Below are 25914 nucleotides of genomic sequence, written 5' to 3' on the forward strand. Positions count from 1 at the left end.
TATTGAGCATTATAATTTGGGCAGCACCAATTTGTCTAAAATTGAAAACGACTTGAGTTTCCAACTGTTTCTGTATGAAGCCATGTTGTAACAGAACCTCAGCTAAAAAAAATGGCAACTTTAGGAATCAGTTCTTCATTGGAAATGTAGGAATGTCATTAGTGGGGGAATTAGTCATTCCCCAAACTGCTTCTCTGTTCACCATATTGTCAAACAGCAAGTAGCTATTTCTTTCATCTCTCTCCTTCCCTAAGGAGCCATTCCTATCACGCAGCGTGTTTAGTGGCCTGTCCTGCCCCATGAAATTATCCAAAGCAAATAGATTGGATTGTATTAAGGACTGTGGCTCTCGGAGTGAATCTTTGAGAGACACACCTGTTAAAGGAAGTCTTGATAGCAGTTACTTTGTGACTTTCCGGGTCTGTGACAAGAAATTTAGGAAGATATTCATTAAAATTAGATTTGATGCAATCAATTAAATTTCAAGTTTTGTTTTGGCATTCTACTTTTTGTTTGTTAGTAGATATAAAAATTATTTTCTTTATTTTTCTTTATTTCTGCTTAAATCGGTATGAATAGATCTCTAAGCCTAGCTAGTTAACTGTATCACAAAACTAGATTTTTCTCTAGTGATCACTTTCATGGAGAAGAACAAAAGTATATTTAGTTTTTACAAGGATATATTTTTCTTTACTTCTTTTACAAAACTTCATAGTTTCTAGAAGTGCAGCATACTTGATCCAGATTTCCCGGTGATGCTGTTTGTTGTGGAATGTTTGATTAGAAAGCTTCATGGTGAAGGTAAAAATATCAAATCAGATGAAAATAAATATATTGATTAGAATAAATAGAAAAGTGTGGAGGACTCCTAGAATACAGAAAAATGAACAAAGAAACCTAAATGATGTTGGTCTTCTTTTGAATCTGTCATTGAAGTAGCAGAACAGTGTTACTCTGGTTTGGGGAAAACTCAAGCTAGTACTTCTTTTTGGCCTTTAAAACATGAATTCTGCAATTATTTATAGTTGAAAGACAGCATAGGTGCTCTAAAATTTGTCACTATTTCACAGCCTTTAGAAGATTGCAAATTATAGCCACATATTTACCCTATCCCTATATGCCTTTGTGCATTGGTATATTGACTACCCTTACATCAAGAGGTGGCACCTGTTTTTCTATCCCCTTGAACTTGGGCTGGCTTTGTGACTTGCTCTAACCAATAGGATGTAGTGGAAATTATGTTGTGGGACTTCCAAGGTTTGGCTTCAAGGGGCATTGCAACTTGCTTTTCTGGAAGCTGCCCCACCTGAAGAGGCCCAGAGTAGTCTCTCTGAGAATGAGAGATCACATGGAGATAGAGGTCTAGCCAACAGCCAGGGTCGAACTGTCAGACGTGTGACAGAGGCCATCTTAAACCATCCAGCCTCAGTCAAACCTTTGGATTCCTGCAGTCCTGTGAATGAAACCCGCAGAACTGCTCAGCTGAGCCCAGGGAGTTGTAAGCAAGTAAGAGCAGTTTTTTTTAAGCTGTGAAGTTTTGGTGTAGTTTGTTATTCAGACATTGACTTTGTAGCTGCTCTATGTTGAACGTTTTGTATTAAGTTAGGCAAGGTGCCAAGAGTGCTTTATTCATTATCCTATTTAATTATCACATCAACTCTGTGACATAGGTATCATTATGCCCTGTTTTATAGATGAGGTAAAAAAAAGGCTCAGAGAGGTAAAAGATCTTCCTGGCGATCACAGCTAGGAAGTGCAGTCAGGACTGAATGCAGATCTGCCTGACCTCAGTCTCATCTATCAAACTAGCTCCAAAAGCTTATTTTAAGTTTAAAAATACATTTGGTTGCGATAAGCAGTTAAACCTACCAGTAGAGTCTATGAATATAAGTACTAGCTAAATTGCATTATAATAAAATACATCTCATTGATTAAAATAAATATTACAATAAATAACATCCATTTGCAGTTTCTAGTGTAACTATTTAATCTTGGGTAATCACCTAAAAAATGCATAGGGAAAAGAGACAGTTCTTCTGAAAGGAATAGTGTGAATACAAAATTAAGAATACATAAATATAAGGCCTTGATTTTATATGTATTTAAAACCATTTTTGGCGTTTCATATTATTCAGAATAGATCTCTTTCTACCCTATTGTCAAGTTAGGGAGAAATGGAAAAAGAGGAGATCATCTTTTAGAAGAATTGTGGCTGAAGCTTAATCACTGTCATGTTTGTCTTCAACACTGTGTTTTTTAGTAATAAGTCTTGTAAGGACATAACTTCTATGGCCTATAGGCAGTAATGGTACTAATACGTATGACGAAAATACCACAAAAAATTCTAAAAATAGAAGTGGTAGTCTTTTCATTTTTTGAAATGCTTTTTTAAAAATTTTTAACTATCACCTTAGAAACCATACATCAATAAACTAATTCAGACTAGTGGGTGATTCTGACATGTATATCATATCTCATCTTACCATTTACTATAGCACCACACTAATCAGACCTGCCTCAGGGTTTTATTGCCTGTTAAATGAAGCCTGGGAGCATTTCCTCCATGATTTATTATGGTATTTGGAGAACTAGTTTCATTTGGGAAATACAGTTTCCATTTGTTTTCCTTTTAACTTGAATTTAAACTCAATTCCTATTTTTTGGTTTTGATTAATCTTTTTTTCCATTAGCAAATTACCAGTGTATTTTAATATTTTGATATTTTGTTGTATTACACACAGAGATGAATATTTTGTTCTGTGTGAGTATATATCTGGAGACTCCTGCGTTTGGGGAGAGGAGAGAGAGTAGGTTGCATTTTTTTTCTTTTAGTTTTAACTTACGCGCAGATGGGTTGTAAATTTCTTAGAATGTGACATTGATAACAGCATAGGAATTAAAACTGTATCTGGGAATTTTGACTTTTCCATATTCCTGGGCTCCTAACCAGAAGTTTAGTAAATGTGTGTTGATTGATTAGATGGCAATATAAATAAACCTAGTAAACGTAAGCTTATGTTCAAGGTAAAAGAAAAAGAAAATGAACTGTTCACATTCATCAAGAAATAGAGCAGATCAAAATAAGTCAGTCAAAAGAGTCAAGTTCATTTAATGAATATAGACATAGCCTTTAAAAATGCGTTACAGGTGTAATTGAAGAGTTAAAGAGGCACACACTGAATTCTCTGACAGGGGTGTGGTTTATGTGTGAGGTACTTGGATACAGTTTTAGTCTGACAACATGTTAACCTTGCTGGATTAAAAAAAAACTGAATGAAGGGGCTTCCCTGGTGGCGCAGTGGTTGAGAGTCTGCCTGCCGATGCAGGGGACACAGGTTCGTGCCCTGGTCCGGGAAGATCCCACATGCCGCGGAGTGGCTAGGCCCGTGAGCCACGGCCGCTGAGCCTGTGCGTCCGGAGCCTGTGCTCCGCAACGGGAGAGGCCACAATTTATTTGGAAAGGGGATGACAAAATATGTCAAGACAATGCCCTGGCTTTCTTCATTAAATTTAGTAATGATTTGGGGAAAAAAAAGAAGAGTTTTTCTGTAACATTTTTTCCTGCAGATTTATAGACGTTTGTGGGATAAATATCTTCAAAGAAATATATATTACTTATCACACAGTTAATATTATGGTCTTATTGGAATTAGAAGTGTTTAGTAATTTATATCTTTAAATAGATGTACATCTTCTTTTTGTTTCCAAGATTTTTCTTTTATGAGTTTATTTCCAATACTGAGACATAATTATGTTATAGAGGAGCTTTGTTTTTGTTTTCTTTTTTGATGATGGCTTTTGGCAGCCATCCATCTCCAAGTACAGTGTAACATGTAACAGTGAAGCTTGTTAAAGGGGGAGAAGTATAAACTATCACCAGGCAGGCCCTGACAGACATTCAGACATCCACACAGACACTGCTGCTACTTGATGGTGTCTCCCATTTTGAAAATGTAGCTATTTAAAAAGGGACAAGGTCGCAATAACTTTACACGCCTATTGCTTGTTGTATGCACATATATTTTACTTGTGATTCTTTCCCCACTGACAGTATCTTTCTAATGTTTAATTTGAATGGTTACATTTATCTTTGCTAACTTGTTACTGTTAGTTGTATACTATGTTTCAATCCTCTAAATAGATTGTATATGTGCATACTGTACTTGGTAAATAATTTAGAATTTGTGGTGATCCACACTGATGGGCTTGGGAGTATGTATGGGGGAGAACATGGGTTAGATAGTAATTCAAAGTAGCAGGAAATCCTAACATGCACCTCTCCGTGTTTTTAGCACTGATAGGCATTGATTTCATTTCATTGTTGAGATAATGGTGTCCTGTAAGCATTTAGGTGGAACAAAATGCCTAGGGTTAAACGTGGACTATAGTTAATATTCAGTGCAACTCATCCTCAGGCAGGTAATCAAAGATATACACTTGTTATTTTGAAAGTTCTGTTAAAGCTGTTATTTAAAAGTGCCAATCATATCCAGATGAAAATTCCAGAATATACCCCCAATATATTATAATCATCAGCATCGAGCTGCAATCATTTATTTTAAGAATCACATTTGCAAGCTAGGTCCATTTAAAATAAATATCCTGAGCTTCCCTGGAGACGCAGTGGTTAAGAATCCGCCTACCAATGCAGGGGACACAGGTTCAAGCCCTGGTCCGGGAAGACCCCACATGCCGTGGAGGAACTAAGCCCGTGCACCACAACTGCTGAGCCCGTGTGCCACAACTACAGAGGCCCATGTGCCTAAAGCCTGTGCTCCGCAACGGGAGAAGCCACCGCAATGAGAAGCCCATGCAACGCAACGAAGAGCAGCCCCCGCTCGCTACAACTAGAAGAAAGCCCGCAGGCAGCAACGAAGACCCAACACAGCCAAAAATAAATAAAACATTTAAAATAAAATAAAATATCCCAAATCTTAGTGTAAAAGTAATTTTGTAGTGAAATTACTTCTTTTTTTTTAAAGTAGATACACCCAACTGGGTTGTTTAAGTATATGTATGAGTGAAACTTATTTCCAAAGACTTCAGAGTGGGAAATATCAACAACTTTTTTTTTTGTCCTAAGCTCTTTTTTTTTTTTTACATCTTTATTGGAGTATAATTGCTTTACAATGGTATGCTAGTTTCTGCTTTATAAAAAAGTGAATCACCTATATGTATACATATATCCCCATATCTCCTCCCTCTTGCCTCTCCCTCTCACCCTCCCTATCCCACCCCTCTAGGTGGTCACAGAGCACCGAGCTGATCTCCCTGTGCTATGCAGCTGCTTCCCACTGGCTATCTATAACCAACAACTTTTGACTTTATATTTTAAGGGCAACACAGAGGAAATTTTCGTTCAATTTCTGTTTAATTTGCTGTGACTGCTGTTGACATTCACAAATTATGTCATTAATTTTGACATGCAAATAAGAAAACCATCGACTTTGGGATTCAGCTCTGAAGAGCTCTCACAGGTGCTTAGACATGTCGCCTCTGTCTCCCCTCCAGGCATAACAGGACGATCGGTAAATGAGATGTTGTAGTTTTCCCACAAGCCTTTGTAAAAGGAGTCTTTTTTCCTCTTTCTGATCCATTACAGAGCAGTTGATTCTCAGGAACTTTTCCCCCTTTAATTTATGCCTTCTTTCCTTACTTAAAGCCGTGGTCGCTTTTACTTTTTTGTTGATGAAGTCATTGATGGCATTTCTCAGGTAATTTTTTCCCCTTTAACTTGGGTCTTCTTCCATTCCTTCAATCTATAGAGTATTTTCTTTTATTGTTGTCAGTGTCACTGATGACATTTTCATCTGGTTCTTGACATACTCATTTTATAATACATGGCATTGTAAGAAGTTTTTTGGTCAGTGACATTTTGGCAAACACTCGCCAGTGGCTACCAGAGAAGGTCAGTTAGACGCGGAGCAATGAAATAAATTACCCTGAAAGGCTTCTGTGCAATACTAATGAATAGGGCTCGCAGAGGATTATGGGAGTCTGGGGTTCTTTGTGTTGTTTTTTGTTGTTGTTGTTGTTCCAGATTTTTATCATTGTCATTCACTATATAACCTTGGTAAACTTATTTAAGTTCTCTTTGATAAGATTGAGTTAATGAGAACCTACCTTAGTGAAATGTTTGGAGGCCTAATCATGTTTCAAAAGCACCTTGAGTATGAATCGTTTGTTCATTATTAGAATGGTGGCTTGGGTGGTACCATCCATCATTGATGCTTTATCACCATTGTAGCCTCATGGTTCCCTGCAAATTGACAGTGAAGGTCTTATATCAAACATTTTAAAGACTCTAGCAGATTCTTGATGGCTACTTACTGCTTATTGTGTGGTAATACTGAAGTGTTCACAATTATCTGAAGAAAATAAGGCAATTAGTGTGTACTCATTATTGTATATTTTCATAAATGTCTCTATTTTCAGATTAAATGGGTGAAGTGTTTTCAGATTCATAAATGGAGGTTTTTTTTAAAAAAACCAGTGACCCCTACTTATGTTGCCATAAAGTAAAATACCTTAATATATAGCTACTTTACCTCTGTGAATGTTTTTCACTTGCAGTTTTTATCCAAATACTGTATATTTTAATGAGTTACATTTTTCAGAATATACTTTAACATTATCTACACACACACATACACACACATGATGGACTAATAAGGAGATTAAATGAAATTCAAAATATCTAAGGAAGCAGGGCTTTCAATTTCTAATTTCTGGTTCAGTTGAGGAAATATAATGACTGAAAATTAAGGAAATTAACTGTTTACTTTGAGTGTTTATATGTAATTCTGTGTTTGATATATTCCAAGAATCCTAGGATCTGATTTGGAAGTAGCTTCAAAGGACATGTAACTCAGCCTTCTACCTGTAAACTGATGACTCTTCATCTATTGCATATATGCGGTTCTTTCTTTTTTCTTTTCTTCCCATCTTCTTACCACTTTTCCTTGATCTCTCATCTGGGTCTATTTAGTTAACATATTAAATCACGTTCTGACTATCTGACATTCAAAATGCTTCATAACTAAAAGATCAGCACTTTCTGAAAGTATTTTAAAAATCAGGTTATTTATTCTCAGTTTTAAAAAAAAGACTGCAACACATCCCCTGAAGTTTAGAGCTTGGGCAGGTTTATCAGAGGTTTTAAAATACAGAGACATCTCCCTGGAGTGTGTGTTTTGCAGGAGTGGAGTGGGGAGGACACAGCGGACTGCCAGGGGGGGCAAACCGCTAGAGGGAAGACACTGCACATGCTGATTTCCCTTTGCTCTGTCTTGCTTTGTTTTTCCAGCCCTGTGGCTTGCAGGTTTATTAAAATGCTAATGATGTTTATTCTATTTTTATTGGCAGCTCTCCAGAGTTGATTATTGATATATCTGAATAACAGTGAAATGCAACATCAAGGTCTCACTTGACTCTTTTCCCTAGATTTTTGTCAGTAGAAGTATAAATACCACAATGTCAGATGGATCATATTGTAGTTTTTTTATCTGTATAAAAGTGAAATGTTACAAGAGCACTGTCAACTGTTTGGAAATGAGCTTTTATTGGGATAGCGAGGGGTCTCCTGTGGGCTTCAGCCTTTAGGTGAGTGTGCTATCCCACTCTCTGAGGAATAATCATATTTCTAATAACGAGTGCCTGAGTGTGTTTATGGGTTTTCATTGCTGTTCTCATTTTCTGGGTTTTGGTATTTCGCACCTTGTACAAACTGTCTAACGTGTATACTAATAGACTGCAGAATACACCTGTGACTGGCAAGGGATTGAGGCATTACTATATTTCTACCTGCTCTTTCTGAAAATTTTAACCACAGCCCTTTGGGGTTGAAAAGACTTCTGAGAACATCTCATGTGACTTCTTCATCTTGCTGTTTTGAAACTGAGGCTCAAAGATCACCTGTGACTTGTCTAGGTTCACATAGCCTGCTAGTGGTGAAGGTGGCCCTTAGGCTGCTGGGTCCCACTTGGCTGAGCTTCTCCCTTACCTTCCATTATAGCCACTTATTTGCCATCAACACTTGTTTTCTTTCATGGCCTAGAATGGAACTGGGTATCTCTAGATTGTACACTCCTGTGTTTCTTTTATGCCCCTTTGGCAAAACAACAACACACACACAAGGAGGTTTTTAGTAAATATTTTTTTTAAAATGGAGACTCTCTAAAATCTCACTTTCTAGACATTTCCATTATTGACATTTTGGTGAACATCTTTTTAGATACGCACATATGTGCATGTCCTCCCCCCACCTCCGTTTGGAATTGCATTGTGTGTGCTATTTTGCAGTCTGTGTTTATGTCAACAATATACTAAGGATTTATTTTTATTTTAATAAATATAGGTACCTCTCACCATTTCTCATGGATTTACGGTAGGGTTTTAGCACATTGCACTTAACCAATCTCTTATTGATAGTCATTCTAATTATTTCCAATTTTTACTCTTATAAATAACTGTATGGTGAACATCCTTATACCTGTGTCTTTGTGTACTTTTAATTTTTGTCTCCTTAGGGTTAAATTCTTGAAATGGAATTCCTGCATATAAGGGTAAATATATGTAAACTTCTTATACATCTTGATTAATTCCCTATAGACGATTATATCAATATATGTCTATATCCCTGGAGAAGAGTATCTGTTTCTTCCTACCCATGCCAACCCTGGATGCAATCATCACCTATTTTGGAGCATTTAAAAATTACTTTAGGGCTTCCCTGGTGGCGCAGTGGTTGACGGTCCACCTGCCGATGTAGGGGACACGGGTTCGTGCCCCGGTCCGGGAAGATCCCACATGCCGCGGAGCGGTTGGGCCCGTGAGCCATGGCCGCTGAGCCTGCGTGTCCGGAGCCTGTGCTCCGCAACGGGAGAGGCCACAACAGTGAGAGGCCTGCGTACCACAAAACAATAATAATAATAATAACTTTAATGTTTAAATTTAATGTTTAATAAAATTATTTAGGCACTAAATAATTATTTTCCACTAAGAGACAGTATGCATAGTAGTTATGCCTGGAGCCAGGCAGTCTGGATTTGAATCCTGGTTCTGCCACTTGCTACACATTTGTCACTGGGCAAGTTGCTTAGTCTCCCTCTGTCTTATTATCTGTAAAATGAAGATTCCAATAGTACTCACTTCATAATGTTTTTGTCTGATTTAAATGTGATTATACATGTAAAGCACTTAGGACAGTTTCTGGCACGTAGTTAATTACTCAATACATGCCAGCTATAATAATAATTATTATTACTATCAGTCAGTGAGCATTTGATTTCCATCTACAGTTTATAGTACACAATGCTGGAATATGGGGTTTGAAAAGAAATATAAGACACAAGTATCCCACTGATCAAAAAGACCCACCACATCCCAGAGATAAGGCATAAGTAGTAAATGAAAGTTACATAATCAAGTTAAATAACACAAAATTACACTGTAAGAACAGACATGGATTAAAACATTATTAATTACCAAGTGAATGGTATATTTATGAAACAGGCTTCCTATTATAGTATTTGGAAGAGCAATACCGCAGTTTGCTCTACTGTTTTGTATTCTTTTTTTCCCAACAGGACCGACTCCTCCTGTGATTTAGGGTGATTGTATATCTCAATTTGTGCAGCACAGTCCTGGTTTGTGTCTGGCCTAATATCATGGTTGGATGATAAATTATATGGTCACCCTTTTATCCCAGTGATACCTTTCTGTGAATGTCATTGTGATGACGATGCGATGTCAAATTCTTGCTTTGGCCTAGGAGCTATTTTGACTATCATCTTTGCTCATTTGTTCTACTTTGGATCAATTTTATAGTTTAATTTAGAGGACAATCTTATTTCCAGGTGCTCAGGGGAAAGCTCATTCTTAACTATCACTTACTGCTTGCAAATGTTAGAAGAGAAACTTGGTTTACTGGCAGAGAACAATAGTTTATTGCTGGATTATTGATGATCCAGCATGTTGCATCAGGGTATCAACTGAGACTTTATTTTTCTGAAACCAAAGGGAGAAATATTTCAGGGTGAATTATGGCAGTGGTGGACAATTTTAAATTTATAAATAAAACAAATCCACTCTTCCTTAGAGGTCTAACATGTTATTTTGCACACAGGTGTGATTGTAATGATAGACATGTTTTGAGCAATGTGTAGTTCTCCACATCTTCAATACAGATTTTTAAAAATATTTTAATGTCCTGCATTGTTGACATCTTAGCCAGTTTCCTAATATTTGATTGTTAGTTGAACCTTCTTATCTGCTTTCCTTGCCATTGATGTCACAATAATACATTTAAAAGATTGAGAGTTTAGTTTCTGAATGATGAATAAATGCTAAGAAAGAACATAAAGGAATAGAGGTTCACTATGCTGGGCCCTGGCAAAAATGAAACATTTTTTAGCTCTTTCATTATAACTCTCTCTTAATTAGATATTATCAAATGTTAAAGGAAGATGCTTGTCACATTTGAATTTATTGTGTAGGAAATTCATGCTCTGAATCATAGTGGGCCTAGATGACTTTTTTCTCATCTAGATGAGAACATTGTCATATTATAATATTAGTGTTTGATTCAATATAATTTGTATTCCTTTTTTTTTTTCTTTTTTTTTTTAGTCATTGATTATGTGCCAGGCAGTGTGCTTAGGACTGGCAATACATAGTTGAATAAGAAATGGTCTCTGCCTCTCAGAGCAGGGGAGGGTAGGGAGAGGCTAATAAGACTTGTGAATAGCCATAGGATTTAAAAAACCTACCTGCATATCATTATAGAATAACAGCTGAAACACTAACACTTAATATAGCATTGACTTTGCTAACCACTGTTCTAAGTGCTTTACATATAGTAAATTTCTAACAACCCTGTGAGGTAGATACTATTATTATTCCCATTTTTCAAATAAGGGAACCAAGGCACACGAGATTAAGTGGCCCAGTGTCACATAAGTAAAATACAGTTTTCTATTCCAAGTGAACTCTTTAGAGAAGCAGTATTCACATGTCTCTTTTGTGTCTGATAAGCATTATGAGAAGTAATTGTCGTGTGACCCAAGAATTTGTGAGAGAAAATTACTGCATATGATTTTGTTTATTTGTCATTTATTCACTTACCAGGTATTTATCAAATACTTACCATGACCGGACATTTGGGCTAGGACAGTAAGCAGAATCTTTGTGTTCCCTGTCTTCATGGAGTTGATAGTTAGCAATACTTGCCTCTGACATAAGGGATTTCTGGATGATTGTATAATACTTTTGCCACTTTTCATTTTCATCATTTCTATGCACTCTTTTTAACTTTGTTGAGCACACTCTGAAACCCTGTTTGCTCTTTCTGTAACTGAGGGAGTCGATGGTCTCCAGTTTCCATGAGTAGATAGTTTTTAATTACTGTACGTTGCACTTTTGTGTAACCTGGATTTTTACATATTGTACAATGACTCCCTTAAACTGATGTTTATATACCAAATCTCATTGCTCTCACTGATGAAAGATGGTCCCTGGCTCTTACTTAGATTTTCTAACTTATTTTCAGTGACTAACGAATTTAACTAAAATTCGTACTGCAGTTATATTCCATTTTACATATTGGGGAATGAGTAAACTTTTCCTGTCCAAATGAGAAAATAATTCTGGGTCCTGAGTTGATTTATCAGTGCTCAGTGGTGTGACTGCCAACTACTGCAGCTGCTGGGAGAGTGTGACCTGTGTGGAGGCCTTGGCATGCTAATGGGTGATAAGAACTTGTGATAAGAGCTCACTCACTGGTTGAGTTTGCACTGTTTTTTCTTTCAGCATGTCATGATTCTCTCCCCAGGGTCTTGCAGAGAGGCGATCACTTATGTGCAATCTGGGCTGCTGAAAAAGAAAGCTTCTCCCATCTCTCCTTCAGGGACCTAGTGTTTCCCACCTTGGAAGCTAAACGGCTTAAGGGCTGGCTGACCTTCACCTGAGACCAAGAAACAGGGTGGAAAAAAGGGTGGTTGCTCTTAGGTAAGGGAAACTGCTCCCTTCTCAGCCTCAGCCATGAGGCTAAGCCTTTTCCTTAAGGCCCCGTCAAGACTCTTACCTCCGTGCTAAATTATGCAGGCCCAAGGAAGACATGCCTGCAGGATCACAGTTAGGGATTTTATCCTGCCCTTCCTCCATCTGTCCCAAGTAACATCTTAATTCTTTTCTTTTTACTTTCAAACTTGTTTTTAGGACTGGTTTTTTTCCTCAAGTGGGGGACTGTCTCTAAGTATATGAATGAAAAGGGCTTTCATCTGGGATTTTTTCTTTAGTTCAGATATTAAACTAAACATAGAACATAATTTATGGAAAATGATTTTTCTTATTGGTATGGTGGCCCATTTTCCCCCAGTAGAATGCCAACCCAATTTTACTCTGCATTCTCAAAGCTGGTGGCTGAGAGCTTTCTTCCTCTCCTCTTTATTTCAGAAGTAAGTAGTGGTTTGTCTAATTACTGTACTGTAGTTAGAATTATAGAGAAAAGGTCAGTCTAGTCCTTGCCAATTAAAGTAGGAAAAAGCTACATTTATAACCACTAAGAGCCATTATGTCAATTTAATGCTGTTCATCAGTGTGTAACCTGTTTTCTAGGATATATAAATCTTATTTTGGTATTATAGTACACTCACCCTTTTAAAGGCCTTTGGTGCTGCGGAAAAGACATTATTGCGAGTGACATATTAATTGTGCATCCTTTTATTGTGTCTCATCATGGATTTTAGGGTCTGGATTTTGTAAAACCTGGTCATCATAAATAAGTAGGAATAGACCCTCCGAGTCACTGGTTGATCCTTTTATTTTTAATTATTTGACAAATAACATAGCCTGTTGTGATTTAGGTTTTCTAACTTTTTTTCAGTGACAAACAGGCATATACTATATAACTAAAATTCTCATTGCTATGATATTTCATTTTATATATAGGAAAAATCTATAAACTTTTACTATCCTAGTGAGAAAATAATCCTGGGATCTAAGTTGATTTTTCATAGCTATTTTCTTATGTTTGCTATTTTCATTTTTATATCTGTATAGTATTTAAGGATTTTTAACATCATTGATTTAGTACATTAAGAAAATATGATTGAAAATGAAATATTTGTGTTAATTTCACCCATTAAGAAAGGTCTGAACACAATATATCTTTATATGCCGTGCAGGATGTATCACATATCACCAGGTTTTCGCAAATCTGAAATGTTGTCTTCTTAAGTAATCCTTTTGCTTAAGTAGTTTTTTGAATAAAATCGCATAGTGTTTTGAATCAAGAAAAAGCAGGGTGGGAAAGTTGAGTTTGTCTGGCTTAGACTTGTGAGGGTTATGAGAACATACCTACAACTTGATATTCCAGAGTAGATTTCTCTATTCAGAGTAATTGTCTGTAATGTTAGCCAAGGACATTCTGATTCTTGTTCTCTGAGACTTTACAAATCTAAAATATGGGAATACTAATTGAAATACCACCATTTACTTGCTAGGGACCTATTATCTTGGTTTCTTTTTCCTTGTTCCAGTAAGGTTCAAGGTATACCTTCAGGCCTTTGAAGCTCCCCTTAGCTATATTTGCCTCTTTCAGTATCTTCTACATGCAAGAGAAAATGTAAAACTTAGTAGACTTATCATGGCTTTCTTTTCTTGTTTTAGCTCTTAGAAGCTATTGTCTTGAACTCCAAGATCTCAGTATGTCATGGTTGATTACATTAACCTCCCCACCAAGCCTACTTTTCTGTAAGTCAAACTGGGACTGAGACATTCCACTTTTCTATGCAGTGACTTTTTTCCTGACCCTCTAGAAATCAAATTTTGGATTGAATTGATTTTATGATCTTAAATCCTTGGTCCGTATGTCACCTTGGAATAGTCCCTGGCTCTGTTCTTTCTCCTCCAATCTCTCCACTTACTAATGTGTGAATAATAATGCCAGCGAGCACAACCACCATGCGCGCGTGCACACACACACACACACACACACACACCATTAGAAGTTGGTGGTTATTGCTTTATAGTTACAGTTTTATTTGTGGAAATTTGATATCTTTTTTTTTAATATAAATTTACTTATTTATTTTTGGCTGACGTTGGATCTTCATTGCGCGCAGGCTTTCTCTAGTTGCAGCGAGCGGGGGCTACTCTTCGTTGTGGTGCATAGGCTTCTCATTGCGGTGGCTTCTCGTTGCAGAACACTGGGTCTGTGTGCACGGGCTCAGTAGTTGTGGCTCTTGGACTCTAGAGCGCGGGCTCAGTAGTTGTGGCACACAGGCTTAGTTGCTCTGCGGCATGTGGGATCTTCCCGGAGGAGGACTCAAACCGATGTCCCCTGCATTGGCAGGCAGATTCTTAATCACTGCGCCACCAGGGAAGTCCCTGATATCTTTAAATATTATAAAACATAGCACTTCCTATTTGCTTAAGCCTCTCATTCTTGGGATTTATAGTTTTCTTATTATAGGTCCTATGTATTTCATATTACATTTAGTTTTATTCAGTAAGTTTATTGTTGTAGTGAATGATATCAATTTAATGTTTTTTAACTGGTTATTATTGGTCAATGAGAGTATACTTTTTGTACATTTTAAATATACTTCTGTATGTAAATTTTGTAATTGACCATCTTTCTGAATTTATATAGTTTCTAATAGGTTTATAGTTGATTCTCTTGGCTCTTAAAGGTAGACAATCACACCATTTGAAAATAATGATAAATTTACCCTCTTTTTCCTAAGATTTTGCCTTTTATTTCCTTTTATTTATTTATATATTTGATTGTATTCTCTAGAATGTCAAGAGGCAAGTTATAGTGCTTAAAGCTTAATTTAAAAAGTCTAGTTCTTGCTTTTACTGTAAACTTTCTCCACCCCCCCCCCCCCCACACTTTTTAACATCTTTACTGGAGTATAATTGCTTTACAATGGTGTATTAGTTTCTGCTGTATAACAAAGTGAATCAGCTTTATGTATACATATATCCCCATATCCCATCCCTCTTGTGTCTCCCTCCCTCCCGCTCTCCCTATCCCACCCCTCTAGGTGGTCACAGAGCACCGAGCTGATCTCCCTGTACGATACAGCTGCTTCCCACTAGCTACCTCTTTTACATTTGGTAGTGTATATATGTCCATACCACTCTCTCACTTTGTCCCAGCTTACCCTTCCCCCTCCCCTTGTCCTCAAGTCCACTGTCTACGTCTGTGTCTTTATTCCTGTCCTGCCCCTAGGTTCTTCAGAACCAATTTTGTTTGTTTTTTTTTTTTTTAGAATCCATATATATGTGTTAGCATATGGTATTTGTTTTTCTCTTCCTGACGTACTTCACTCTGTATGACAGACTCTAGGTCCATCCACCTCACTACAAATAACTCAAATAACACTACAAATAACACTACAAATAACTTTGTTTCTTTTTATGGCTGAGTAATATTTCATTGTATATATGTGCCACATCTTCTTTATCCATTCATCTGTCGATGGACACTTAGGTTGCTTCCATGACCTGGCTATTGTAAATAGTGCTACAATGAGCATTGTTGTACATGACTCTTTTTGAATTATGGTTTTCTTAGGGTATATGCCCAGTAGTGGGATTGCTGGGTCATATGGTAGTTCTGTTTTTAGTTTTGAAAGGAAACTCTACTGTTCTCCATAGTGGCTGTATCAATTTACATTCCCACCAACAGTGCAGTTGCCTTTTCTCCACACCCTCTCCAGCATTTATTGTTTGCAGATTTTTTGGTGATGGCCATTCTGACCGGTGTGAGGTGATACCTCATTGTCGTTTTGATTTGTATTTCTCTAATGATTAGTGATGTTGAGCATCCTTTTATGTGTTTGTTGGCAATCTGTATATCATCTTTGGAAAAATGTCTATTTAGGTCTTCTGCCCATTTTCATATTTGGTTGTTTATTGTTTTGATATTAGCTGCATGAGCTGCTTGTAAATTTTGGAGATTAATCCTTTGTCAGTTGCTTTGTTTGCAAACATATTCCCCATTCTGAGGGTTGTCTTTTCATCTTGTTTATGGTTTCCTTTGCTGTGCAAAAGTTTTTTAAGTTTCATTAGGTCCCATTTGTTTATTTTTGTTTTTATTTCCATTTCTCTAGGAGGTGGGTCAAAAAGGATCTTGCTGTGATTTATGTCATAGAGTGTTCTGCCTGTGTTTTCCTCTAAGAGTTTTATAGTGTCTGGCCTTACATTTAGGTCTTTAATTCATTTGGAATTTATTCTGTGTATGGTGTTAGGAAGTATTCTAATTTCATTCTTTTACATGTAGCTGTCCAGTTTTCCCAGCACCACTTACTGAAGAGGCTGTGTTTTCTCCATTTGTGTATTCTTGCCTCCTTTATCAAAGATAAGGCGACCGTATGTGCATGGGTTTATCTCTGGGCTTTCTATCCTCTACCACTGACCTATATTTCTGTTTTTGTGCCAGTACCATACTGTCTTGATTACTGATGCTTTGTAGTATAGTCTGAAGTCAGGGAGCCTGATTCCTCCAGCTCTGTTTTCTTTCTCAAGATTGTTTTGGCTATTTGGGGTCTTTTGTCTTTCCATACAAATTGTGAAATTTTTTGTTCTAGTTCTGTGAAAAATGCCATTGGTAGTTTGTTAGAGATTGCATTGTGTCTGTAGATTGCTTTGGGTAGTATAGTCATTTTCACAGTGTTGATTCTTCCAGTCCAAGAACACGGTATATCTCGCCATATGTTTGTATTGTCTTTAATTTCCTTCATCAGTGTCTTTTAGATTTCTGCAGACAAGTCATTTATCTCCTTAGGTAGGTTTATTCCTAGGTATCTTATTCTTTTTGTTGCTGTGGTAAATGGGAGTGTTTCCTTAATTTCTCTTTCAGATTTTTCATCCTTAGTGTATAGGAATGCAAGAGATTTCTGTGCATTAATTTTGTATCCTGCTACTTTACCAAATTCATTGATTAGTTCTAGTAGTTTTCTGGTAGCATTTTTAGGATTCTCTATATATAGTATCATGTCATCTGCAAACAGTGACAGTTTTACTTCTTCTTTTCTGATTTGGATGCCTTTTATTTCTTTTTCTTCTCTGATTGCTGTGGCTAAAACTTCTAAAACTTTGTTGAATAATAGTGGTGAGAGTGGACATCCTTCTCTTGTTCCTGATCTTAGAGGAAACAGTTTCAGTTTTTCACCATTGAGAACTCTGTTGGCTGTGGGTTTGTCATATATGGCCTTTATTACGTTGAGGTAGGTTCCCTCTATGCCCACTTTCTGGAGAGTTTTTATCATAAGTGGGTGTTGAATTTTGTCTAAAGCTTTTTCTGCGTCTATTGAGATTATCATATGGTTTTTATCCTTCCATTTGTTAATATGGTGTTTCACATTGATTGATTTGCATATATTGAAGAATCCTTGCATTCCTGGGATAAACCCCAGTTGATCATGGTGTATTATCCTTTTAATATGCTGTTGGATTCTGTTTGTTAGTATTTTGTTGAGGATTTTTGCATCTATATTCATCAGTGATATTGACCTATAGTTTTCTTTTTTTGGACATCTTTGTCTGGTTTTGGGATCAGGGTGATGGTAGCCTCGTAGAATGAGTTTGGGAGTGTTCCTCCCTCTGCTATATTTTGGAAGACTTTGAGAAGGATAGGTGTTAGCTCTTCTCTAAATGTTTGATAGAATTCGCCTGTGAAGCCATCTGGTCCTGGGCTTTTGTTTGTTGGAAGATTTTTTTGTTTGTTTGTTTTTCCACGGTACGCGGGCCTCTCACTGTTGTGGCCTCTCCTGTTGCGGAGCACAGGCTCTGGACGTGCAGGCTTAGCGGCCATGGCTCACAGGCACAGCATGTGGGATCTCCCTGGACCAGGGCACGAACCTGTGTCCCCTGCATCGGCAGGCAGACTCTCAACCACTGTGCCACCAGGGAAGCCCTGTTGGAAGATTTTTAATCACAGTTTCAATTTCAGTGCTTCTGGTTGGTCTATTTATATTTTCTATTTCTTCCTGGTTCAGTCTCGGAAGGTTGTGCTTTTCTAAGAATTTGTCCATTTCTTCCAGGTTGTCCATCTTATTGGCATATAGTTGCTTGTACTAATCTCTCATGATCCTTTCTATTTCTGCAATGTCAGTTGTTACTTCTCCTTTTTCATTTCTAGTTCTGTTGATTTGAGACTTCTCTCTTTTTTTCTTGATGAGTCAGGCTAATGGTTTATCAATTTTGTTTATCTTCTCAAAGAACCAGCGTTTAGTTTTACTGATCTTTGCTATTGTTTCCTGCATTTCTTTTTCGTTTATTTCTGATCTGATCTTTATGATTTCTTTCCTTCTGCTAACTTTGGGTTTTTTTTGTTCTTTTCTCTCTCATTGCTTTGGGTGTAAGCTTAGGTTGTTTATTTGCGATGTTTCTTGTTTCTTGAGGTAGGATTGTATTGCTATAAACTTCCCTCTTAGAAGTGCTTGTGCTGCATCCCATAGGTTTTGGGTTGTCGTGTTTTCATTGTCATTTGTTTCTAGGTATTTTTTTATTTCCTCTTTGATTTCTTCAGTGATCTCTTGGTTATTGAGTAGCATATTGTTTAGCCTCCATGTGTTTGTATTTTTTTACAGTTTTTTTTTCCTGTAGTTGATTGATATTTAGTCTCATAGCATTGTGGTAAGAAAGAATACTTGATATGATTTCAATTTTCTTAAATTTCTCAAGGCTTGATTTGTGGCCCAAGATATGATCTGTGCATGAGAATGTTCCATGAGCACTTGAGAAGAAAGTGTATTTTGTTGTTTTTGGATGGAATGTCTTATAAATATCAGTTAAGTCTGTCTTGTCTAATGTGTCATTTAAAGCTTGTGCTTATTTATTTTCATTTTGGTTAATCAGTCCATTGGTGAAAGTGGGGTGTTAAAGTCCCCTACTATGATTGTGTTAGTGTCAATTTCCCCTTTTATGGCTGTTAGCATTTGTCTTATGTATTGAGGTGCTCCTATGTTGGGTGCATAAATATTTACAATTGTTATATCTTCTTCTTGGGTTGATCCCTTGACCATTATGTAGTGTCCTTTGTCTCCTGTAATAGTCTTTATTTTAAAGTCTATTTCGCCTGATATGAGAATTGCTACTCCAGCTTTCTTTCGATTTCCATTTGCATGGAATATCTTTTTGCATCCCCTCACTTTCAGTCTGTATGTGTCCCTAGTTCTGAAGTGGGTCTCTTGTAGACAGCATATATATGGGTCTTGTTTTTATATCCATTCAGCCAGTCTGTGTCTTTTGGTTGGAGCATTTAATCCATTTACATTTAAGGTAGTTATCAATATGTATATTCCTATTACCATTTTCTTAATTGTTTGGGGTTTGTTTTTGTAGGTCTTTTCCTTCTCTTGTGTTTCCTGCCTAGAGAAGTTCCTTTAGCATTTGTAGTAAAGCTGGTTTGTTGGTGCTGAATTCTCTTAGCTTTTGCTTGTCTGTAAAGGTTTTAATTTCTCCATTGAATCTGAATGAGATCCTTGCCATGTAGAGTAATCTTGGTTGTAGGTTTTTCCCTTTCATCACTTTAAATATGTCCTGCCAGTCCCTTCTGGCTTGCAGAGTTTCTGCTGAAAGATCAGCTGTTAACCTTATGGGAATTCCCATGTATGTTATTTGTTGCATTTCCCTTGCTGCTTTTAACATTTTTTTCTTTGTATTTAATTTTTGATAGTTTGATTAGTATGTGTCTTAGCATGTTTCTCCTTGGATTTATCCTGTATGGGACTCTGCACTTCCTGGACTTGATTGACTATTTACTTTCCCATGTTAGGGAAGTTTTCAACTATAATCCCTTCAAATATTTTCTCAGACACTTTCTTTCTCTCTTCTTCCTCTGGGACCCTTATAATTTGAATGTTGGTGTGTTTAATGTTTTCCCAGAGGTCTCTGAGACTGTCCTCAGTTCTTTTCATTCTTTTTTCTTTATTCTGCTCTGCAGTAATTATTTCCACTACTTTTTTTTTTTTTTATTTCCACTACTTTATCTTCCAGGTTACTTATCCCTTCTTCTGCCATAGTTATTCTGCTATTGATTCCTTCTAGAGAATTTTTAATTTCATTTATTGTGTTTTCATCATTGTCTGTTTGCTCTTTATTTCTTCTAGGTCCTTGTTAAACGTTTCTTGTATTTTCTCCATTCTATTTTCATGATTTTGGATCATCTTTACTATCATTTCTCTGAATTCTTTTTCAGGTAGACTCCTATTTCCTCTTCATTTGTTTGGTCTGCTGGGTTTTTACCTTGCTCTTTCATCTGTTGCATATTTTTTTGTCCTCTCATTTTGTTTAACTTACTGTGTTTTGGGTCTCCTTTTCTCAGGCTGCAGGTTTGTAGTTCCCATTGTTTTTGGTGTCTGCCCCCAGTGGGTGAGGTTGGTTCAATGACTTGTGTAGGATCCCTGGTGTAGGAGACTGGTGCCTGTCTTCTGGTGGGTGGGGCTGGATCTTGTCTTTCCTTGGGTAGGGCAGTGTCTGGTGGTGTGTTGTGGGGTGTCTGTGAACTTAGTATGATTTTAGGCAGCCTCTCTGCTAATGGGCAGGGTTGTATTCCTGTCTTGCTAGTTGTTTGGCTTAGGGAGTCCAGCATTGGAGTTTGCTGGCCTTTGGGTGGAGCTGGGTCTTACCGTTAAGGCGGAGGTCTCTGGGAGAGTTCTTGCTGATTGATATTTCGTGGGGTCAGGACATCTCTGGTGGTCCAGTGTCCTGAACTTGGCTCTCTCACCTCAGAGGCTCAGGCCTGACACCAGGCTGGAGCACCAAGACCCTGTCAGCCACACTGCTGGATCCACATCAGAAGAGCAAGGAATAGAAAGGGCTTCCTCAGAACTTAAAAGCCTCACTGTCGGCCTCCTGGCTGGGTCTCTGCAACACATAATCCATTACATCGTAAGCTGATGGAGGTCCAAAGCATTGCCCTCCTCTGAATGGCTTCCTGGAGTGGCTTCCTGAGTTGCCATAGTCCGCCCCACTTCGTAAGCTGATGGAGGTCCAAAGCATTGCCCTCCTCTGAATGGCTTCCTGGAGTGGCTTCCTGAGTTGCCATAGTCCGCCCCACTACAGCAGCTGCCTCGAACCAGAAGTGGTGGTGCCAGCACCCCCCTTTGTTTTTTAAAGCAGATATATTAAATGAAACAAAATGGCAAAAAGTATTAGTGGAAAGTTACCTGTGTCTGGGTAATTAGAGTTGAAAGGTGACTTATCAAAGTAATTGGTGCATCAATTTTATTTAACACTGAACATTTAAAAAGCTAAACTGAGTTTTGCTTTTGATTCCTATCAAGTATAAATTTATTGGCTTTCAGAGGTATTTTTCTTTTATCTTTTCTTTTAATTACGTAGCCATATTAAAATTTGACTGTTCTCAAACGTCGTTATATAATTTATTTTGTATATAGTGTACTGAAACTAATAATGCATCTATGCCTTTTAGTTCAGTTTTGTTTTTTAAGAAAAATCCAAGTTGAATTCACTGGTTATTGAGTATTCATAGACCATTCCTAAAATTCCATAGAACACAGCAAACATGATCTTTCAAATAAAAAGTGTTGCATTGGGTTTTGTTTCATCTTTTCTCAAAAAAGAGAACCTTCCTATAGGAGATACTTTGGCATATTTCTATGACTAGATCTATATAAAACACTTTATAGTAGTGATTTAAAATTTTAGACTCTTTGTTGATGCAATGTATTTTAATGTCTCTAAGTTGCACCACAAAATGAATTATTTGGAATGGAAAAATGTTCTGGAAAAAATACTCCCCCCCACCCCTAACCCTAAAAAAAGAAATCCCCTTAACTCTCTCACATTTTTATGTTGTCCTTAGCTTACTCTTTTGTTCCCAGTTTGTTCAGTGCCATTTATAGGGGTGCATGAAGTGAAAAATCAAATACTACCTGATGCATATTTTCAGATGATGAATATTTGCATATCTAACAGCTAGATCTAACTCTTATCTTTTGATGTAAAATAAATTTATCAAAACTCTTGTTTTCTAATTTGAATAACATAGATCATTTCAAGAGTGCTTAAAAATAAAATTATATTAACTTAATAGGTTGTTAGTGTAGCCATTTGTATAACTAATTATGCTGGTCCCCATATTTTAATTTTGTTTTCTTTCTTTTTTTTTTTGGTGTCTGTTTGCCCTGCAAAAGAGCTGACATGTGCATTAGGTTCAAATTATTTTTCTTGGAACTTCAGATGAGAGAAGTGCTGCTAATATTTTTTGTTTTTTGATATGTAAAGCTAGAAGTATATTTTAAGAAAAACTCCATTTTAGATAGATACATACAATGATGTTTAAAACCTGTTTTATGAGCAGATGAAAACTTGCTGATATTAAGTGTTTTAATAACAACACATTTAAAATTTCTCTAAGTGAGGAAAAGCAAACAGTAGGGCTTGATTCAGAGCAAGATGCTAAGCTATCAGCTAGCTTTGATACTTTCTCTACTCCAGAAATTTTTAAATCCCCAAGTTGTGAAAAACACAACTATTCCTTCTTTGTACTTTAGTATAGTACATCTAGTATATACAAGTAGGATTTTGTAACCAGAACGACACTAATGTACATTTCTCCGGAAATTATTTTTTGATATCAAGTACATAAATTTTGTTCCTAAGTTGAATAGATTTACATTTTATATTCCATAAAGAATTTTGTCCTGTTGATTAACTGTATGAACTCAAATATCTATGTGTATTTTGAGCACCTAATATATTCTGATACTATGTTAGGTGCTGGGCACAAAAAGGTAAATAAATAATGTGATTTCTTGTGTTAAGTTGCTCATTGGCATCAATAAGGGGAAAGACAGATTTACAGATGAATAACTGTAGCATGGTATGATGCTTATTATAATAGAAATCAAGAGAAGCAGAAGTAAATCCCTTATTAAGGTCAAGGCAAATATTCACCCTAAATTTTAGTAGTTTATGGCTGTATGCGGTTAATCAGAATTATATATAAGCTGCTTCTATAGAATTAAAATTAAATTTTAATCAGTATCCCTTTTTTGGCAAAAGGTAGCCTCTTTGTAATCCTCTAGCTTTCCAGGCAGTCTCTAGGAATTCTGTAATTTTCATATGCTATAAGTTGAATTTAAAAAACAATGCAGAGAAAGAAAGATAATAACTACAATTAAAATTAACTTGAGGGCTTCCCTGGTGGCGCAGTGATTGAGAGTCCACCTGCCAATGCAGGGGACACGGGTTTGTGCCCCGGTCCGGAAGATCCCACATGCCATGGAGCGGCTAGGCCCGTGAGCTGTGGCCGCTGAGGCTGCGCGTCTGGAGCCTGTGCTCCGCAATGGGAGAGGCCACACCAGTGAGAGGCCCATGTACCGCAAAAAAAAAAAAAAAAAAAAAAAAAAAAATGACTTGAGAGTAAAAAGTGTGTATTGTAAGATGGATTTGTTAAGGAAGCTTTATTTTTATTTTTTGTTCTAAATTAGAATTTATTTTAAGACAAATTTATATCTGAGCTCTAATAGTATGCTAGATGTTTGCTTACAAATAATGAATTTATAGACCAGGAGGTTAGGGAAATTAGGAAGGCACACTTGTAGGTTAATCAAAAATCAAGACAAATTCTTACAGAACATTTCTGGGATCTGCTAGTCAGGATTTCCTTCATTGTTCAAACCCAGAGAAGCCAAGGTACTTGGGGGTTAATTTTAGAGGCCAGCACTAAAATTTGTATTAGTCTATCTCTAATTGGAAACAACAAACAACTGTAAAAACCTGCTTTATGTATCTCATTTTTCCCAGTCTGAGAAACTTCGCTTGAAGACACCTTTAAAATGTGTGTATGTATTTGAATATGTGTGTGTGTGTATGTTTAAGTTATTTCCCTACTTTGTTACAAAATGATTCAATTAGTTTACCATGAATATTAGTTTATTAGATTAATTTACTGGCAGCTACTTAGAAAAAAGTGGCGAATTTGGATTGTTTTTCTTATTAAGGCCGAAGGGAGGCCTGACTTCTTGTTTATCTCTGGCCTGTTGCTTAAATTTACAGAAATCCCTAGTTTCTTGACTCCAATCCTTGGCTTCTTGCTTTCAGAGCAGTCTGTGAGGTTTATGGTCCTGCCTGATTTCTCTGGTGTTGGTTGGTCTATTCAGGGGTAGTGATTGGGTAAATCACCATATTTTCTCTTTTTACCCCCTTTTTTTCATTTCTTTATCATCATCCCTTGGCTTTTTTTTTTTTTTTTAGATGTTGGGGGTAGGAGTTTATTAATTCATTCATTCATTTTTGCTGTGTTGGGTCTTGCTTTCTGTGCGAGGGCTTTCTCTAGTTGTGGCAAGCGGGGGCCACTCTTCATCGTGGAGCGTGGGCCTCTCACTATCGCGGCCTCTCTTGTTGCGGAGCACAGGCTCCAGATGCACAGGCTCAGTAGTTGTGGTTCACGGGCCTAGTTGCTCCGCAGCATATGGGATCCTCCCAGACCAGGGCTGCGAACCCGTGTCCTCTGCGTTAGCAGGCAGATTCTCAACCACTGCGCCACCAGGGAAGCCCGTTCCTTGGCTTTTTTTTCATATCTCTTTTTTTCCCCTAGCTCTCTCATTTCATCTTTGAGATTATCTATAATCCTTTCTACACCATTTTCTTCTTTCATCTCTTGAATTTACTCATCTCTGTTTCTTTATTATTCCTTTCTCTTGGCTATCTCCCATCCTTCCATTTTGAAGTTAATTTTGCGTTCACATCTTTGGTTTGGTGGAAGATGGAGTACAGCAGAGTAAATCACTTGTTATTGGTCTTACCCTGACATTTACCTGATGTACCAGTTAGATTTGACTGTGAGCCTCTGGGATAAGTGGGAGTTCCTTCACAGATCGGAGAAGGAAACACTGCCTGCAAGAAGGAAATTTTACAAGTTGCCTGGGCCCTGGACACCTAGAGAGGACACATAGATATCACTGTCAAAGGTGTTTGAGCATTCTGGATTTTATAAAACAGTTTTAAACACATTTTTACACAATAATTCATCATCGGTAGAGGATCCTGACAACAGTGGAACTGAGTGTTCTTGTGAACTTTACCCCTTATCAGAGGATGGTCCCGACTTTGAATAAAGCTTTGTGTTCAAAAAGGCAAGATAGTCCTTGGTATTTTTTCAGTGGAATTTCCTAACTCTTAGTGGCAGACGTCATGGTCCGTGGATCAAGTGGATGAACTGTGGGGTAACCACCTATTAGATCAGCAGAATAGGTGTTGGCTCCCACAATACAGCAATGCTTTATCTTAAATTTTTATTCCACTGATACTTACACCTCAAAAAGCATCTTCAGATCTTTTGAACCTACCTACTCTGCAGTGAATGTAGGGCAAATAATAGTATATTGAGTGGAAAAATTGAAGTTCACAGAAATAACTTATCCAGTCAGTTGGTACCACAATTGTATTTGAATTCAGTTCAATGCTTTATGTCATAATGCTTCCTATTTGTTGAATTGTAATTTCAAAGTAGTGATATAGGAGTTTCTTATTTATATCTATATATGAAGATTCAACTTATATGCTACCTACCACTTTAGGATAGCCAAATAAAATATAAGATGCACAGTTCAATTTGAATTTCAGATCCTTTTAAAAAAAATGAAATTGAGTTATTTGGAGTGAGGTGGATGGACCTAGAGACTGTCATACAGAGTGAAGTAAGTCAGAAAGAGAAAAACAAATACTGTATGCTAACACGTATATACGGAGTCTAAAAAAAAAAAAAAAAATGGTTCTGAAGAACCTAGGGGCAAGACAGGAATAAAGACACAGACATAGAGAATGGACTTGAGGACACAGGGAGGGGGAAGGGTAAGCTGGGATGAAGTGAGAGAGTAGCATGGACATATATACGCTACCAAATGTAAAATAGATAGCTAGTGGGCAGCT

General features: G+C 37.1%; 1 protein-coding gene and 1 pseudogene across 1 annotated transcript in view; one reads left to right on the forward strand and one right to left on the reverse strand.

Moving 5' to 3' along the window:
• Positions 1 to 25914, forward strand: part of FBXL17 (F-box and leucine rich repeat protein 17) — a 480642-nt gene that overhangs the window by 176140 nt on the left and 278588 nt on the right. The window lies entirely within an intron of this gene.
• LOC116750524 lies at positions 11849 to 21061 on the reverse strand (annotated as a pseudogene).

The sequence above is a fragment of the Phocoena sinus genome, chromosome 3 (assembly GCF_008692025.1).
Source record: "Phocoena sinus isolate mPhoSin1 chromosome 3, mPhoSin1.pri, whole genome shotgun sequence".
In the NCBI taxonomy this organism is placed as follows: domain Eukaryota; kingdom Metazoa; phylum Chordata; class Mammalia; order Artiodactyla; family Phocoenidae; genus Phocoena; species Phocoena sinus.